Source organism: Schistocerca serialis, chromosome 3 (assembly GCF_023864345.2).
Source record: "Schistocerca serialis cubense isolate TAMUIC-IGC-003099 chromosome 3, iqSchSeri2.2, whole genome shotgun sequence".
NCBI lineage: Eukaryota > Metazoa > Arthropoda > Insecta > Orthoptera > Acrididae > Schistocerca > Schistocerca serialis.
In genome coordinates, this window is record NC_064640.1 from 617,114,046 (window position 1) to 617,133,454 (window position 19,409).

At 46.0% G+C, this 19,409-nt stretch overlaps 1 protein-coding gene and 1 non-coding gene across 2 annotated transcripts in view; both read left to right on the plus strand.

Moving 5' to 3' along the window:
* Positions 1 to 19,409, plus strand: part of LOC126471053 (patched domain-containing protein 3-like) — a 630,102-nt gene that overhangs the window by 21,387 nt on the left and 589,306 nt on the right. The gene's annotated exons all lie outside the window — the stretch shown is intronic.
* On the plus strand, positions 3,642 to 3,715 carry Trnat-ugu (transfer RNA threonine (anticodon UGU)). Its single transcript has one exon. It is a non-coding gene; the product is annotated as a tRNA-Thr (tRNA).

Genomic DNA, 19,409 nt, shown 5'->3' on the forward strand with positions numbered 1-19,409 from the left:
CCCCTTTAATTGTCATCTGGGCACCCTTACAGCACTGCGGTATGTCGACGATATTCTATGCCCCATTTTCTTTCCCTTCAGAGCAAGCTGTGCTGGGCTTACACTTCAGCAAGATAAGGACTGTCCACACATGGTGAGAGTAGTAGGCCAAAGCCAGTATCGCTCCACTGTGTTAGTGTGAGTTGTATACATGCAGAGGCAAACTTGATTCACTTATGATTCCCTCCCACTCCACTTAACCTATTGTTCTGCTAAGTGGTTTATGATCCCTTGGGGGTTGATTTAAGGCCCCCTGGGGATTATCTGTCCTTCTGAGAAACACTCCACCCCTCCACCTCCACCTCCCCCAGCCCTCTGGGAACCCCTCTTGCTGATAGAAGCATACTTTTGATATCAACTGAATAATTAATTAAGTCGATAAATTAATTACCCCCTCCACCTCCTGGAAATTCCACCCAGCTCAGTCATCCCATCTTCCAACCCTCCACCCCCACAACCATCGCCAGTCTGGAAATTGGTGGGAAAAGAACACAGTCTGTGCTGGAGAGGAAGGATCTCATGACAGGAAATTCAATTACATAGCAAAGGATATACTGTTTATTTATAAAATTCAATTTTCAAGGGTTTGATCTCTTTATTTGATGGCGAAAGCTCACATCCAGCAACCACATGTCCTAATTATGTAATTATACTGTTGTAGATTGGAGGTGTTGTCTTGTTGGGAAATTTTCGTGTCTGTGCTCGCCTTGACATGCAGAGATCGACTGTGCTAGTGCACAATGCCACCACCAGAGGATGTCCCATCCCCTCTCGACCTTCTGCTCCCCACACCTCCCAGAAAAAATTGGCAGGAAAAAGATTTTATTCTATGCAGGAGAAGAAGGATCTCACGACATGAAATTCAATTAAGTGTAAATCATATATTGTTACATATTCTTTATTTAATTTAAAACACTCACCTCCACCTTACGATGATCCTTCTTCATAATAAAAAAATATTTTGAACATCTAAATTTCAAACACAAACATTATGCAAAACAAGTGATTAAATTTCCGCCACAAATAGATCCTAGCGCTAAACATATGCGAGGTGTTGTATGCACCGTCATTTGAGAAAACAAGCACCCTCCTCCACCGCAACGTTTACACTAAAGATGTCACGTGAAAAATCCAACAGAGCGCGCCCCGTCTGCTGACTGCCGGGAGCCACGGCAGGGGCATCGCATCATCTTGCGAGAGCCAGGCAGAAGAGACCTACACACGTATCGACTGTACCGGCAGCTGCAAGCCCGCCCTCGTCATCCACACGCCTGCCGTACTAAACGCACTGAGGTCGGAGAGACTGTCACCAAGCAGTCAACCGATCAATTTACATGGATAGAATAATCGTCAAACCTATCAGTTTGAATCTTCCCACACAACACACACGTCCGCTTCCGTCGCTGCTCACGCACCACACTGGTCACTACGCTAGTCCCCACTGCTGCGGGAAAGAGCAGACACGTTGGCGCATTTTTTTGTACCTAACCCGCCGTCGCAGGCTGAACTAATCTCAAACAAGTTGTTATGTGGTAATCAACAGTGTACAATTGGACGGATGGGGCGGAAAAGAATCCATCGATGTGGGACGATGTACTGTAATAAGAACCACAGTTGACAGTGCGATCGATTTTAGCAATTTTACCAGTTTTTCCGCAATTTCAGTGCCAACCAATGACTCGGCAACATGCTTCCCAATTTCTGTATCATCACTAAACCACCCCTCCATTACTTGGCGCAGGCCGGGGTGGCCGAGCGGTTCTGGGCGTTACAGTCTGGAACCGCGCCTCCGCTACGGTCGCAGGTTCGAATCCTGCCTCGGGCTTGGATGTGTGTGATGTCCTTAGGTTAGTTAGGTTTAAGTAGTTCTAAGTTCGAGAGGACTGATGTCAGAAGTTGAGTCCCATAGTACACAGAGCCATTTGAACCATTACTTGGCGAGTACTATGCACTAGACTGCGAACATAGATAGATGACTGTGCAGTACGTCCATTCATGGTTAATTCTCGGACATATACACCAAAGTATACCAGACAACGTCCTATACTGTTGCAGTTAGGTTATCTAGATATTTCTAGCACTTCGATCACAGTGCAGAATTTACAATTACGGGTGGCCATCTCTCCCTATGTGGATGAGAGTCACAGAGTATTCTCGCATTCGTAGGATAAAGTTGGAGATTGAAAGACCTCCTCGCATTGTCTTTGAGCAACCCTCCCTGTGCTGTTTTAATTTGCAACTGACCAGAAGTGGGAGGGTACTATACCCGCTACATTCCATGTCTCATGAAGGAACAGAGCGAACTGAGTCTGTAACTGCTGTTCAGCAAAGACTGTTCTGCACCAGTCCTACTCACGGCACCCATCCACGTGCACAAGTTTTCTCTAGATGTGTGCATGTCGAAGAATTTGGCACCCCTTATTGGTGCATAGTAAATATGAGAGTGTTATGGTGATATAATAGACAGTTAAAAAGAAAGTGTGGTTTATGAATGATGGAGCTCCAGACGGACAGAGTTTGAAGCATTTTATGTAAATCACTTGTGCTAACAATTCTGAACTATTGTTCCAGTGTCTGGTGTCCCTACCAAGAAGGTATCGGAAAGAGAGAAATCATTGTGGAACACAAACACATTCTAAGAGCTACACGGTTCTGCACTTAAACACACTATAATGCTAGAGCTATATGGTTTCCGACCTATTAGTCGTGTAGAATGCAGCCCTCTTAATGCTCTAATGTAGGAAATATATTTGCAACGAGTGACATACATTCTTCCTGCACACGACGAGAGTTTCTACCGCTTGTCTTGGTGCTTGCAAAACTCTTCCTCGACCAACAAGGTCGCCAGATCTCTTCCCACTGAAGAACATACGTAGCATTATGGGTAGAGCCCTTCTACCAGCTCGGGATTTTGACGATCTAACGCACCAATTCGACATAATTTGGCACATTATTCCTCACGAGTACATACAGCAACTCCAACAATCAATGTCAAGCCGAATAAGCCGGCCGGTGTGGCCGAGCGGTTCTAGGCGCTACAGTCTGGAAACGCGCGACCGCTACGGTCGCAGGTTCGAATCCTGCCTCGGGCATGGATGTGTGTGGTGTCCTTAGGTTAGGTAGGTTTAAGTAGTTCTAAGTTCTAGGGGACTGATGACCTCAGATGTTAAGTCCCATAGTGCTCAGAGCCATTTGAACCATTTAAGGCCAAGCCAAATTACAGTGTTAACAGTGTGCATATGGGCCAGAGGGGGACCAATGCGTTATTGACTTGCTGAGTTTGTGAAGCTCTCTTCTCTTGAATAAATCCTCAAAATTTTCTGAAATTGTAATCATTCGTTTGTCTATACAGGAACATCATATCTACCGACTTCCATCCCCTTAACTATACATACATAGTTAAGGCTCACCGGGCATTTGACCTTCTTCTGTGCGGATGCACAAACAGTGCCTGAACTCTTACGGGAACCGGCAACAAGCCGCGAATAATGAGTATAATGGGCAAGGGCACTATGAATATAGTGCGGGATAATAAGTTGGGAATGTGGAACTCACGGGAGGCGTGCCAGAGATAAGTTCCTGCAATCGCACTATCTTCTGTGACCTGGGTGGCTCAGATGGATAGAGCGTCTGCCATGTAAGCAGGAGATCCCGGGTTCGAGTCCCGGTCGGGGCATACATTTTCGACTGTCCCCGTTAACTTACATCAACGCCTGTGTGCAGCTAGGGGTATTCATTTCATTGTGAGCTCAACTTTACCTGCAACGGAGTGCGCGAGTCGCGATGTGCCGTCGAGGCCCGCGTCTCGTCGGGTACCCGGCCGAGCCCGGGTGTCAACAAGGCTCCGTGCAGCCGGGAAACCGGCAGTGCTGGGAAGGCGGCATTGACTAGCTACACAGGTGCAGAATGAAGAACTGCCTTCTGAATCGTCTGCACTCCTTTGAGAATCGTGAAGGTTTGATGTGCTAGGAACAGGGCGTTCTCGATTCTTTACAAAGAAAAATAACGCGCAACGTAAAACGATAGATGTAATGCAAAGAAAGTAATTACTGAAACATGGAAGTAAGTGAATTCAGAGCAAATGGATTAATAGCCTAATGCTTTTATAACGCAAGGGCTGATGAAGCTTTTGCGCAGTGGTTAGGTCTGGTATGCAATATTAAAGTATTCTACACCTTTCTGTTACTCTATAAGTTTTCATTGCGGAACTGATTGGGTCAACTCTTCCTCGGAATTCGTTGAGGAAGGTCCGCCTGCTTTGCATGTGACATGAATTTGAAATGAGGAACCGCAGAAGATAACTACAGTTTCAATTTACTTTCATTGTGAAGTTTGTTCCCGGATTTATTTTTTATATGCGCGTAAGAGACAAAAGCCTTTTCGCACTGATATGTGGACAAGACAGGTAATGAACTTGTTACCGCTTTGTTTTATAGCATTGGAAACTCCGCCTTGAAGCTTAACCAGAAGATTACCAGCGATAAATATTTATTTTCTGTAAGTTAGTCACTGGAAGTTTCCAGTGGCTGCTCGTTTCAATTTACACTTCATGCGGATTCAAAAATTGTTGTCCTTTTCAAGTGATTGCGAATCTAGTTGTTATTACCAGACAGAGGAGGGAAACAGTGTTTGAAATTTTTCCGAATCCCTTCAAATGTCCCTTAATTTTATTCTCGACATTTTCGTCCGAAATACGGTGAATTTCTACTAGGAAATTGTGAAGAGCGTCGAAGCGCTCAGTTTGATTGGAATTTCGACAGATTTCCCAACTAAGGCTTTTAATAAACATTGCACATTACACAGGTCTGTATTTGGTTCATGAAGTGATAAATTTCAACTGTTGATTTTTTTAACAAAATTTCTGTGAAATAAGCTGCAGTCAGAAGCCAGACTCTGCCTAGGAAAAGGTGTACCTGGTGAGAAAAAGATAAACGTCATACAGTATGAGAAAAGTGTGAGGTCATTCACATGAGTGCTAAAAGGAATTCCTTAAACTTCGGTTACACGATAAATCAGTTCAATCTAAAAGCCGTAAGTTCAACTAAATACCTAGGTATTACAATTACGAACAACTTAAACTGCAAGGAACTCATAGAGAATGTTGTGGGGAAGGTTAACCAAAGACTGCGTTTCACTGGCAAGACACTTAGAAAATGTAACAGATATACTAAGGAGACTGCCTACACTACGCTTGTCCGTCCTCTTTTAGAATACTGCTGCGCGGTGTGGGATCCTTACCAGATAGGGCTGACGGAGTACATCGAAAAAATTCAGAGAAGGGCAGCACGTTTTGTATTATCGCGAAATATGGGAGAGAGTGTCACAGAAATGATACAGGATTTGGGCTGGACATCATTAAAAGAAAGTCGTTTTTCGTTGCGACGGAATCTTCTCACGAAATTCCAATCACCAACCTTCTCCTCCGAATGCGAAAATATTTTGCTGACACCGACCTACATAGGGAGAAACGATCACCACGATAAAATAAGGGAAATCAGAGCTCGCACGGGAAGATATAGGTGTTCGTTCTTTCCGCGCGCTATAAGAGATTGGGATAATAGAGAATTGTGAATTTGGTTCAATGAACCCTCTGCCAGACACTTAAACGTGATTTGCAGGGTATCCATGTAGATGTAGATGTAGATGTAGATGCATCGTAAGCTACAGAGGTTTTACACACGCACCTAACAGTAAGTTGATTTAATAATTACAAGCAACGGTGGAGATTTGAGTAACCATCTTGATGCTGATGTTACAGCCATCAGTTATTTTAATATAAGACCGGAGTTACAGTGCTGTGGGTTCAGGGACGGGCCGCACAGGCTCGGTGCACGCCTCTGACGCTTTGGTCCACCTCTGACCCTTATGCAACCACTTATTCGGCTTGAATTGATTCACAGAGCTGTTGCGTGTCCTCTTGTGGGATAGCGTGCCAAATTATGTCCAATTGGCATTTTAGATCGTCAAAATCGCGAGCTGGTTGGAGGGTCCTGCCCATAATGTCCCAGAGTTCTCAACTGGGGAGAGATCCGGCGACCTCGTTGGTCAAGGTAGCGTTTGGCAAGCACGAACACAACCGCTAGAAACTTTCGCCGTGTGGGCATTATCTTGCTGAAAGTGAGCCCAGGATAGCTAGCCATCAAGGGCAACAGGACGGGGATTAGATTAACGTCGACGTACCGCTGCGCTGTAAGGGCGCCGCGCATGACAACCAAAGAGGTTGAAAAGAAATGGTACCCCAGACAATTACTCCCAGTTGTCGGGCCATGAGGCAGGTGACAGTTAGGTTGGTATCCCACCCTGGTGAGAGCGCCTCCAGTCACGTCTTCGGCCTAGAATCTCATTGACTGGAGTAGAATTGTCTTCAGTAATGAGTCCCGCTTCGAATTCAGCCCCTATGACCAGCGAAGACGTGTACTGAGACGCCCCAGACAGCGGTGGGGTAGCAACATGACTGTCGCCCATCATACAGCCCGACAACCACGAGTGATCGTGTGGGGTGACATTTCTTTTCACAACAGGACCCCTTAGGGTCATCAGTTTTTGTACAGTTGCCTACAATAACTGTTGACAACTCTTGTTCCTCATCCTCGGACGTTTCCCTGTCAATTGTCTCCCAGCATGCTGGTATTTGTTCTTGATCACCCCCTAAACCCACTTCAGAATCTTGTTGATCAGTCTGTTTACATATTTAATCATAAAATCAACATCATTTGGTGACTGAATCTCTTGTGACTCGCCTTCGTGCCCTTAGGTTTGTCATCGCGGCATCCTTACTGCACAGCGGTAAATCGACGATATTCTACGCCCCTTTTTGTTTCCCTTCGTGGCAAGCCATCCATGCGGTATATTTCAGCAAGATAATGGCCACCCTTACACGGCTAGAGTGTCTACCGCTTGTCTTCGTGCTTGCCGGCGAGATCGCCAGATTTCACCCCAGTCGAGAACGTTTGGAGCATTATGGCAGGGCCCTTCAACCATCTCGAGATTTTGACGATCTAATGCGCCAGTTGAATAGACTTTGACACGATATCCCCCAGGAGGACACCCAACAACTCTCTCAACCAGTGTCACGCTTGCATAAGGGTCAGAGGTTGACCAATGAGTTACTGATTTGCTCAATTTGTGAAGTTCCTTTTCTTGAATAAATTATCAAGTTTTTCTCAAATTGTAATGTTTTTTTTGTTTTTGTTGGTTTTTTTCCTGTACGTGTACATCACATCTACCAGTTTCTGCCCTATTCAGATAATTCCTTCGTGGTGCGTCATTTTATTGGTCATAGAGTACATTTTCGGATTTCAAGGAGGATGGTTTTGTTTGTACTTGAGGAAGTTGGGGTCCGGACGGGAGAGGAGAATGGGATGAAGTTCTGTATATGTGGTTTCAGATGGGGGCTTGAAGTCTGAGGCTGTTGGTTGTTTTTTTTAGTCAGATGTGGGAGTGGTGTCAGCGCTGAGACGTTTTAATTTCTTCCTGACGGGTCTCGTACCACAGCTTCTCATTCCGTACCATGCTATAGATTACCAAATAGGTTAACGTCCACACTTTGCTATTGGCGCTCTCCCGATCTTACTGAGGATGGCTGTTCTCATCATTGAAGCTCCAGAATGATGGACAACGACAAGTGTGCCTCTTTTGAAATTTGAGAGATCAGCCGCATCGAAATGTTAACACCGCATCATATTTTCTCTCCGCCCGCTATTACTGTTAGTAATACACTGATGCGTGTATATTCTTGTCCGCTAGGTGGCACGCTTCGACGCTCAAGGGCATGGGTATACGACAGCTTTGCTTTTAGGACTGTTATTGCACAGAGGTACATAGTATCTTGTCCATCCACTGTAAGCCGTAGTACGGATTCCGAAGGAGGGTATGTTGCTTTGGATGTTCACTCAGATGGCCTTTGCGTGTAAATATGTTCCTACTGTCACGTCCATACGCCACGGTATTCGGTACAGCTGTGTGGAAGCGAAGGGGAGCGCCAGCACGCACACACCCGCGGCAGGGACCGGAAGCCAGGCCACTGTTCCGCCACAGGAAATTTGTCCATGGCTCGCCAGGGCCTGTTTCGCGGGCAACATTTTACTTGTATACTACGCTGTCGGACATCAACGTTTAACGACTGACTCTCCCCCTCATGCTGTCATCGTTATTTCACTGCGGTTACGCGGGTGTTTGTCTAATATATATACAGCGATAGACTAACACCCGCGTAACCGCAGTGACATCTCTGAACAGTCAAAAATGGCTCTAAGCACTATGGGACTTAACATCTGAGGTCATCAGTCCCCTAGACTTAGAACTACTTAAACCTAACTAACCTAAGGACATCACACGCATCCATCCCCGGGGTAGGATTCGAACCTGCGACCGTAGCAGCAGCGCGGTTCCGGACTGAAGTGCCTAGAACCCCTCGGCCACAGCGGCCGTCTCCGAACAGTCAGAGGGACTGTGTCTGTGATACAATATCCACAGTCAACATCTGTCTTCAGGAGTTCTGGGAACCGGGGTCATGCAAAACTTTTTTTGATTTGTGTATTTTTCAGACTGCATGGAATTATGTAAGGATTGTGGAAGATTGTTCAGACGCGGCAGTTTAGCGTATAATTACTTTAGTGTTCATTGTTGCATGTGTGTGTGTGTGTGTGTGTGTGTGTGTGTGTGTGTGTGTGTGTGTGTGTGTGTGGATGGGTGAGTGGGTGTGTGGGAGGAATACCAGAAGCAGAAGTGTTCGCCACCCTCATCTGTGAAGGTTCTAGAAAGTTTCACGTGCAACAATGAACACTAAAGTAATTATACGCTAAGCTGCCACGTCTGGACAAACTCCCGCTAGCCTTACAAAATTTCATGCAGTCTGGAAAATACACACATAAAAAAAAGTCGTGCATCACCCCAGTTCCCAGAACTCCTGATGACAGACGTTGACTATGGATATTGTATCACAGATACAGCCCCTTTGACTGTTCAGAGATGTCATTAAACCAGGCCAAAGATGTAAACAACCATGCATGAGCAGCGCCTATTAGACGGAGGGGATGCGCCATACGATCACTTCCAGTCATTCCACCAAGAAGGAGGTACACGACACGTGTTGTCTGTAGTTCTACCATGCCTAGACGGTCAATACAGCGGTTCGATCGCGTCCGCATTGTTACTGTGTGCCAGGAAGGGCCCTTAACAAGACAAGTGTCCAGGCATCTCGGAGTGAACCAAAGCGATGTTGTTCGGACATGGAGGAGATACAGAGAGACAGGAACTAAATGGCTCTGAGCACTATGGGACTCAACTGCTGTGGTCATAAGTCCCCTAGAACTTAGAACTACTTAAACCTAACTAACCTAAGGACAGCACACAACACCCAGCCATCACGAGGTAGAGAAAATCCCTGACCCCGCCGGGAATCGAACCCGGGAACCCGGGCGTGGGAAGCGAGAACGCTACCGCACGACCACGAGATGCGGGCAGAGACAGGAACTGTCGATGACATGCCTCGCTCAGGCCTCTCAAGGGCTACTACTGCAGTGGATGACTGCTACCTACAGATTATGGTCGGAGGAACCATGACAGCAACGCCACCATGTTAAACAATGCTTTTCGTGCAGCTATAGGACGTCGTGTTACGACTCGAACTGTGCTCAATAGCCATGATGCACAACTTCACTCCCGACGTCCATGGCGAGGTCCATCTTTTCAACCACGACACCATGCAGCGCGGTACAGATGGGCCCAACAACATGCCGAATGGACCGCTCAGGATTGGCATCACGTACTCTTCACCGATGAGTGTCGCATATGGCTTTAACCAGATAATCGTTGGAGACGTGTTTGGAGGCAACCCTGTCAGGCTGGACGCCTTAGACACACTGTCAAGCGAGTGCAGCAAAGTGGAGATTCCCTGCTGTTTTGGGGTGGCATTATGTGGGGCCGACGTACACCGCTGGTGGTCATGGAAGGTGCTGTAACTGCTGTACGATACGTGAATACCATCCTCCGAACGATAGTGCAACCATATCGGCAGCGTATTGGCGAGGCATTCGTCTTCATGGACGACAATTGGCGTCCCCATCGTGCGCTTCTTGTGATTGACTTTCTTCAGGATAACGACATGGCTCGACTAGAGTGGCCAGCATGTTCTCCAGACATGAACCCTATCGAACATGCCTCGGATAGATTGAAAAGGGGTGTTTATGGACGACGTCACCCACCAACCACTGAGGGATCTACGCCGAATCGCCGTTGAGCAGGAGGACACTATGGACCAACAGTGCCTTGATGAACTGGTGGGTAGCATGCCGCGACGAATACAGGCATGCATCAGTGCAAGAGGACATGCTAGTGGGTATTAGAGGTACCGGCGTGTACAGCAATTTGGACCACCACCTCTGAAGGTCTCGTTGTATGGTGGTACAACATGCAATGTGTGTTTTTCACGAGCCATAAAAAGGGCGTAAATGATGTTTATGTTGATCTCTATTCCAATTTTCTGTAAAGGTTCCGGAACTCTCGGAACCGAGGTGATGCAAAACTTTTTTTTATGTGTGTATATCTTATCACTCAGCAAGGTAGCGTTGTGATTAAGACACATAGCTCGTATTCAGAAAGAGCGGAGTTTATAACCCCGTCTAGCGAACTCGATATAATTTATCCGTCTTTAAATCACTTCAGGCAAAAGCTGAGATATTTCGTTAATCTTAGCCGATTTCCTTCCTCAACATTGTCCAGTTCTATTTGCGTTCTATATCTCATAATCTTGTTATCGAGGGCGCATCATGCTCTAACCTTATTTCCCTTCCTTCCTGCAAATATCGCACCAATATCTGTTGCTTTGGTGTAATATGAGACACTTCAAATATCGGACCAGGTCTGTGGCTGGCTTCGTGGCTTTCTATCACAAGTAACTCTACACGTCGTTCTTGCAGCTATGGAATCAATAAATGTAAAAGCAACTTCGGGAGTACCCAAAGGGACTTTTGTAGGTCCGTTATTGTTTGCAATATACTTAAATGATCAAATGGATAACGTCGTACGTCCCGTAAGAACTTTGCGGGGGATGCTGTCGCAGACAGGAATGCTGCGACGCCTCAAAACAGTTGCGTAACATACGACGGGCGTTCAATAAGTAATGCAACAATTTTTTTCTGAAAGCTTGTTGAATTTATTCATGATTAAAATACACCATATTATTCTCAACTCTTTGGCTTTAAAACCCTATTTTTCAAAACAATCTCCGTCCAATGAGAGCAACTTACGCCACCTTGCTGGTAGGGCCTGTATGCCTGCGTGGTATCACTCAGGTAGTCGACGTCGAAACCAACGCCGTGCTGCGTCAATAACCTCCCCATCAACCACTTACTGCTTCGCGCTGAGTGCATCCTTCATCGGGCCAAAGAGATGGAAGTCGGAATGTATGAAATCCGGGCTGAAGGGTGGTTGAGAAAGAACAGGAAAATGAAGTTTTGTGAGCTGCTTTCGGATGCGCCGACTAATGTAATGCCTTGCGAAGACAGACGCCTCGTCCAACGACGCACCGTACTTTTGTTCACTGCAAAGTCTCCGTAGACATTCAACAAACGCCTGTGAATACCTGTGATGCTCTGGTTTTCCGCCAAAAGGAACTCAATGGCAGTTCTCTGCCGGCCGTTGTGGCCGAGTGGTTCTTGGCGCTCCAGTCCGAAACCGCGCTGCTGCTACGGTCGCAGGTTCGAATCCTGCCTCGGGCATGGATGTGCGTGATGTCCTTAGGTTGGTTAGGTTTAAGTAGTTCTAAGTTCTAGGGGACTGATGAACTCAGATATTAAGTCCCATAGTGCTCAGAGCCATTTGAACCAATTGACAGTTCTCTGCCTGGAACGTACCACCGTTGCAGGCGCCATTTTGAAGGCTATCTATAATGCCGTCATCTATCGGAACTTCATGAAATTACGGAGATTGAAGCGGGAATATTCCACGATGTCCCTGCATAAATTCCGCATTTTTTTCAAATGAAACTGGCCGAGAAAACAATGTGTTGCGTTACTTATTGAACGTCCTTCGTAGTAATACCTATAGAGGATCGACGAGTGGTGTAAGGGTTGGCAGCGGTTCCTCAACGTAAATAAATATAACGTATTACCCGTAAATAGTCTGACAAGGGGAGGCCACGATGTCGGAATCACGAATTTTCTTCAAACTTTGTACATCTTTAGTAGGCCATTAAAACAATTTAATGTATATGTTGTATGGTGCACTACTCTAACAACTCCGAGAAAACTGCGAAAGAAGTTTTACGCGTCTATCACATAGCTTGTGCTGCAGTCATGGACTGTGCGGCTGGTCCTGGCGGAAGTTCGAGTCCTCCGTCGGGCATGGGTGTGTGTGTGTTTGTCCTTAGGATAATTTAGGTTAAGTAGTGTGTAAGCCTAGGGACTGATGACCTTAGCAGTTAAGTCCCTTAAGATTTCACACACACACATAGCTTGTGTATCGGTGGGTAGCTGCCGGGCAGTAGAGTTCATGTTGGCCAAGTGATTAGCGTTCGAGCTATGTAAGATGAACGTGTATGAGGCAACGTTTCGACTCCTGCTCAAATTTAATTATTAATCTATTTTTTCATCACTGGTCATATTACTTTATTTTCCATGACATTTGAGAGATAATATAATGAAAAAAATCACATGTATTTGGATAAAGTTTGAATTTATGCTTCCCAGTCCGCATGACAAATACCATCCTCCAACGTGTGATGTCGCGAGCACATCCGACGAGAAACTGTACATTACTCTTGCGGTCTGGCTCATTGTGATTCATATATTATTGACTGTGAATAACGTCATTCTCATCATTGTTTATCGAGGTTTGACTTGGGCTTTCCAAGCCTGTCCCTCGTCCTTCAAAACTTAGTTACAAATAGTAAATAGTGGAATAACATATGACATTAACTACATCATGAAAATACATGTGGTTTCTTTTCCCACTATATTACATCTTAAATGGTTCAAATGGCTCTGAGCACTATGGGACTCAACTGCTGAGGTCATTAGTCCCCTAGAACTTAGAACTAGTTAAACCTAACTAACCTAAGGACATCACAAACATCCATGCCCGAGGCAGGATTCGAACCTGCGACCGTAGCGGCCTTGCGGTTCCAGACTGCAGCGCCTTTACATCTTAAATGTCATATAAATTAAATAATGTGACCAATGATAAAAGAAACACAGTTGCCAGCGGGACTCGAACCGCAGCCTCGTCTACGACTCTCCTTCCAACGCGCGAACGCTAACCACTTGATCACAATGACTCGTAACGACCAGCACCTTCGTACAGATACATTAGTTACATAACAGACGCGTAAAACTTCTCTTGCAATTTTCTCGGAATTGCCAGAGTAGTACACCTTACTACTTACACTTTATGTTGTTTTAACGGCCTACTAAAGGTTTACAAAGCTTGAAGTAAATCCGTGATCCCAACGTTGTGGTCTCCCCTTGTGAGGTCCCATTACTGTTCGATTATAGTACAGATTAAAAATAATTGGCAACAGTAACAACCATAAAATGCCCAGGGTTAACCGCCGAAGACACTAAAATGGAATAAGCACATACAGTTAGTTGTAAGAATAGCACACTGAGATTCACTGGAAGAATTTTAAGGTAATATATCTCACCTACAAAAGTGGTGCCTTACAAAACAAGCGTTCGACCGATTCTTGAATATTTCTCTGAAGTCTGAATCTCTTAGACGGGATAGACACGATCCGAAGAACAACGGCCGGCGCATTTCGTTTCGGGGTCGTTTAGTATACGCGAGAGCGTCATGGAGACTGTTATACACTCCTGTAAACTGAAATAAGAACACCGTGAATTCATTGTCCCAGGAAGGGGAAACTTTATTGACACATTCCTGGGGTCAGATACATCACATGATCACACTGACAGAACCACAGGCACATAGACACAGGCAACAGAGCATGCGCAATGTCGGCACTAGTACAGTGTATATCCACCTTTAGCAGGAATGCAGGCTGCTATTCTCCCATGGAGACGATCGTAGAGATGCTGGATGCAGTCCTGTGGAACGGCTTGCCATGCCATTTCCACCTGGCGCCTCAGTTGGACCAGCGTTCGTGCTGGACGTGCAGACCGCGTGAGACGACGCTTCGTCCGGTCCCAAACATGCTCAATGGGGGACAGATCCAGAGATCTTGCTGGCCAGGGTAGTTGACTTACACCTTCTAGAGCACGTTGGGTGGCACGGGATACATGCGGACGTGCATTGTCCTGTTGGAACAGCAAGTTCCCTTGCCGGTCTAGGAATGGTAGAACGATGGGTTCGATGACGGTTTGGATGTACCGTGCACTATTCAGTGTCCCCTCGACGATCACCAGTGGTGTACGGCCAGTGTAGGAGATCGCTCCCCACACCATGATGCCGGGTGTTGGCCCTGTGTGCCTCGGTCGTATGCAGTCCTGATTGTGGCGCTCACCTGCACGGCGCCAAACACGCATACGACCATCATTGGCACCAAGGCAGAAGCGACTCTCATCGCTGAAGACGACACGTCTCCATTCGTCCCTCCATTCACGCCTGTCGCGACACCACTGGAGGCGGGCTGCACGATGTTGGGGCGTGAGCGGAAGACGGCCTAACGGTGTGCGGGACCGTAGCCCAGCTTCATGGAGACGGTTGCGAATGGTCCTCGCCGATACCCCAGGAGCAACAGTGTCCCTAATTTGCTGGGAAGTGGCGGTGCGGTCCCCTACGGCACTGCGTAGGATCCTACGGTCTTGGCGTGCATCCGTGCGTCGCTGCGGTCCGGTCCCAGGTCGACGGGCACGTGCACCTTCCGCCGACCACTGGCGACAACATCGATGTACTGTGGAGACCTCACGCCCCACGTGTTGAGCAATTCGGCGGTACGTCCACCCGGCCTCCCGCATGCCCACTATACGCCCTCGCTCAAAGTCCGTCAACTGCACATACAGTTCACGTCCACGCTGTCGCGGCATGCTACCAGTGTTAAAGACTGCGATGGAGCTCCGTATGCCACGGCAAACTGGCTGACACTGACGGCGGCGGTGCACAAATGCTGCGCAGCTAACGCCATTCGACGGCCAACACCGCGGTTCCTGGTGTGTCCGCTGTGCCGTGCGTGTGATCATTGCTTGTACAGCCCTCTCGCAGTGTCCGGAGCAAGTATGGTGGGTCTGACACACCGGTGTCAATGTGTTCTTTTTTCCATTTCCAGGAGTGTATATGAGAATGGGGAACAACAAGTAATAGCAGGAGTGAATAGACAACAGGTTTATTCTACAACAATGGAAAAGCCGGACAGAAGAATACTGTACTGCAACGAATGATCTAGAGCAGCCACTGGGGCGGCTGTCAGCAGAGTCCGTGGATGACACCGAGATCGGAGTGCCATGAATCAGAATGCCTTCGGTAGTCCAGTTCCACATGGGTTGAAACCCTGATGATAGCGATCCGAATGGTGTGCCGTCGTGCTATCAGCGGTTCAAGACCAGACTGTTGGAGTCAGGGACTGCAGGCACTTATAAAGCCCTGGCCAGCGTTGAAATATGCGCACAGCCGATGAGTCTACTGCGGCGTGACGTATTCTGATTGCGCGGTACCGTCGTGCAGCTACGGATCTACGATATTTCCGAATTGGGGAAAAACTTCGATAGTCGCGGCCCCCTCCCTCCCCTCACCCTAAAGCACTTCAGATATGGCGTCAAAAATTTAAAAAATCGAATTTTCAAAAATATGTTCGTTTTCTAGCACACATCTCTACGAAGAGTTTGATGTATAAAACATGTATGTTCGAGGAAATGTAATACATATTATTTGGCCTTAAGTGTGCCAAAGTGCAGTGCCACGCCTCTTCGCACAGCCTTCTTCTGTCGCACGTTACGGTATTTCGCTTTGTGGAATTAAACTTGTATATTTTGTAATGAAAGCCATCAAACCGATATTCAAGAGAGTGGAAATTAAAATGTCCTGTGGTGCCTCTCCTGCTTCGGCTCCCTTTAAAAAAAGCTCACAATTAGTACTGGGTGGGATTATTTGTGACCAGTAAAAAAAGAACTCTTCAGAAAATTTGCACTCTTTATTGCCTATTAGTTAATAACTTTCTCTTTTGTGTGACATAAAATATAGGAAACATAAAAGAAGTAAAGACAAGAGACAAGCAAGACTGTGCACATTTCTTCAATCCTTAGGTCCCAGCATTTTTCTTTCTCTAATCTTGCTACAGCTTTGCACGGCGTCCTTTCTTTTCTGCGAAGGAAACTATTACCTCATTAACGTTCGTGAAACGTTTTGCTACACGAGACATCAAAATGTCGTTGTCTAATACTGAAAAAAGCTGTTAATACGAGTAGTACCAAAGACTGGTGTGGTTTCTCGATTTGATTACGTCTATTTTGTCACTGTCTGCTAGATAAAACGAAATAGGCATTTCTAGTATTGCAGCAGTTGTAATACACACCACAAAAGCGAGACTGTTTTGGCACAAATGGTCATTTTTATCTACGTCATTTATATAAATAACACGACAGCATGTAATTCACGAAGTACCAATATCAAATGCATTTTAAGGCTGCTACAAGCAAAAAGTTTTATATTAGGAAATAGTTTTACATTTCGTTCATATGCTCCAGTTTCTCAGTCATGAGATCGAAAAGTAGTAGTAGTAGTAGTAGTAGTAGTAGCACGAAATTTTTATATAAATTTGGAATCTTCATATGATTCCATATAATTTTTGTGATATCTCCGTTTATTGTCCTTCCTCGTTCTAACAAACAATCCTGCCATTGTCAAAATTTACTCTCCGGTTAACTTCACTAATCCTGCCAGAATCAGTGGTTTAGTTATCCGGTGTTTTATTCTCCGGTTAGGCGTTATTATGTGTTCGCACGACGCGTTTTCCACGCTATTCCGAGAATAGAATTAAACGACTGCTATCCGGGGACTGTAAAACTGGCCCTAAGTAGTGTAGCGATCTGGCAAAAATTTCATTTTCTTGGATACCGAGAAGATAATATGTAATCTTTCTTACGTGTTATTACTGTTAGTCTTTTATTTTCAATCTGTTAGCTTCAATCTATGGATTTCGCTAATACTTATAACAATGCTTACCATTTGTATACCCGATGAACCACATAAACAAGCAGCGATTTGTATTCACTCATTCGGGTTTTTTCAGCTCAGTTCGTCATAGCAGCGTCCTCTTTTGTCTGCGGGAAAGTTTTTATTTCTAAATGCGGCGAGGATTCCTCTGGCAGAGACAGCACGTACACTATGCACGCACTCAAAGACCAACTTACGATTCGTTCAGAAATCAACTTAGAATGTGTTCAAAAATGTTCAGGAACCAATAGGGACGCGTTTCAATATCATATGAACAAGTTAAGGCGCTCTGTGAAAGAAGGTTTTTTTCTTCAAGAACACGAATTTGGCGCTCCCTGAAATTGCCGCTCAGGGCAAATACCGCGGTTTGCCCCCCCCCCCCTCTCCCTCCTCCTCCTCCTCCTCCTCCTAGATCCGAGCCTGCCGTCGTGTAGCTATCTGACGTGGCCGGCCGAGCGTTACTACGTTACCGCGGAGGCAGTTATGTGCATGGTCTGCGCCTGCGCTGTTCAACTCGCCATTACTGCGCCTGCGCTAATAAGAATGGTTGACCGTGGGCTGTCGACATGTGACCTGCGGTCGCGTGGCGGCCAGTACCGTGGTGTAGGCACTGATGATACCGCACAGACGCTCGTCAAGCTCCAGTGGCAGTCGCAACAAGAGAGGCGATTTTCACTACGGAAAAATTAAACATCCAAATACCGAGAATTTACGTTCCAAGAAGAGTGAGGCAGTGTGTAACTGACTCGGGAAACGAGCACAGCGAGAAAATAGAAGATATTGGAGCCCATACGGAGGCTTACAGGCAGTCGTTCCTTCCCCGTGGTAGGAAAGGGACGAAATGATAGTATTGGCAGAAGTACCTTCTACTACACACTGTAAGGTGGCTTATGGATATACAAGTTCCCCACGTAATTCATAAGGATCACAGAAATATTACAGAAAATATTAGCAAGCATAAAGTTAACTCGGAACCCTCAGTTACATGACTCAACGGAAATTTGAGCACGTTCGCACTATTTCATGGATTACACTAGACGCAGACAGCAGGAGGTTCGGGGTAGTGGCAAGCAGGGCATCCGGCCACCCTCTGCAACTAACTCTGCCAAATCCATAATAACACGCTTTGACGCGGGACGAGGCCCAAAGAAAGAAAGAAAAAAAAAGAAAGAGCATATGTCGCTAACGATATAATCGTAAGTTTTCCACGTCTTTTTGAATCGCATAACGTTTGCTTGATCACTTTTAAGTATCTTTTCTCCTTATCAATGGCACGAAAATGTTTGAGAAAATCTTAATCTTCTAACACGTTTTTGTTAGGTCACTTTCTTGTTAGACAGACAGCTTTCTTGTCGGTTTGTTCGGTAGGGATGGGGGGGATGAAAAAGGTTGGTAATGCCTGACATCTCGGCAGCTGAGCAGAGAGAGTGGCGAAGAGGAGACGGAGAGAGAGCGGGAGTGGAGCAATATATGTGCAATATACTCGTATGTGTCATGCAGGTATACACGTGAAGCCATAAGTAAACAGCTAGTGTGTCTATATATATCGTGAAAATGTTTAATATCCATTGACAAATTTTTGAATGAGAGCCTGTGACTAGAGGGCACCATCATCACCACGTCATCATCATCATCATTAACGGTAGCAGCAGCTTCGACTGCTGGATAAATGCATCCCCTAGGCTTTTCCATCCATTAAAGTCATCATTCATACACATTAGTGTTGTTGTGGTACATTTTCGAATGCTGTATACTTAGTCTTTGTTAGATATTTCTCTCAGGCTTTTAATATCTTCTGGAATCCAATGAGGAACTTCCATGGCCCGTATACCATCCGTTCATCTGGATATGTGTCCAACCAACTGCCGGCCGGTGTGGCCGTGCGGTTCTAGGCGCTTCAGCCTGGAACCGCGTGACCGCTACGGACGCAGGTTCGAATCCTGCCTCGGGCATGGATGTGCGTGATGTCCTTAGGTTAGTTAGGTTTAAGTAGTTATGAGTTCTAGGGAACTGATGACCACAGATGTCAAGTCCCATAGTGCTCAGAGCCATTTGAATCATTTCCAACCAACTTACAGGGACTGAATAAAAATATGGAAACACAACACATTACCATGCCTAAAATGAGTATGGTATAAGAAAACCGTTGGCATTGAAAACAGCTTCCAGTCCTTTGAAAATCGATAAATACACGTCCTGTTTGGCTTTCGAGGGAATCTTATAACATTGCTCCTGCACGATAGTGGCAAGTTCAGGCAAAGATG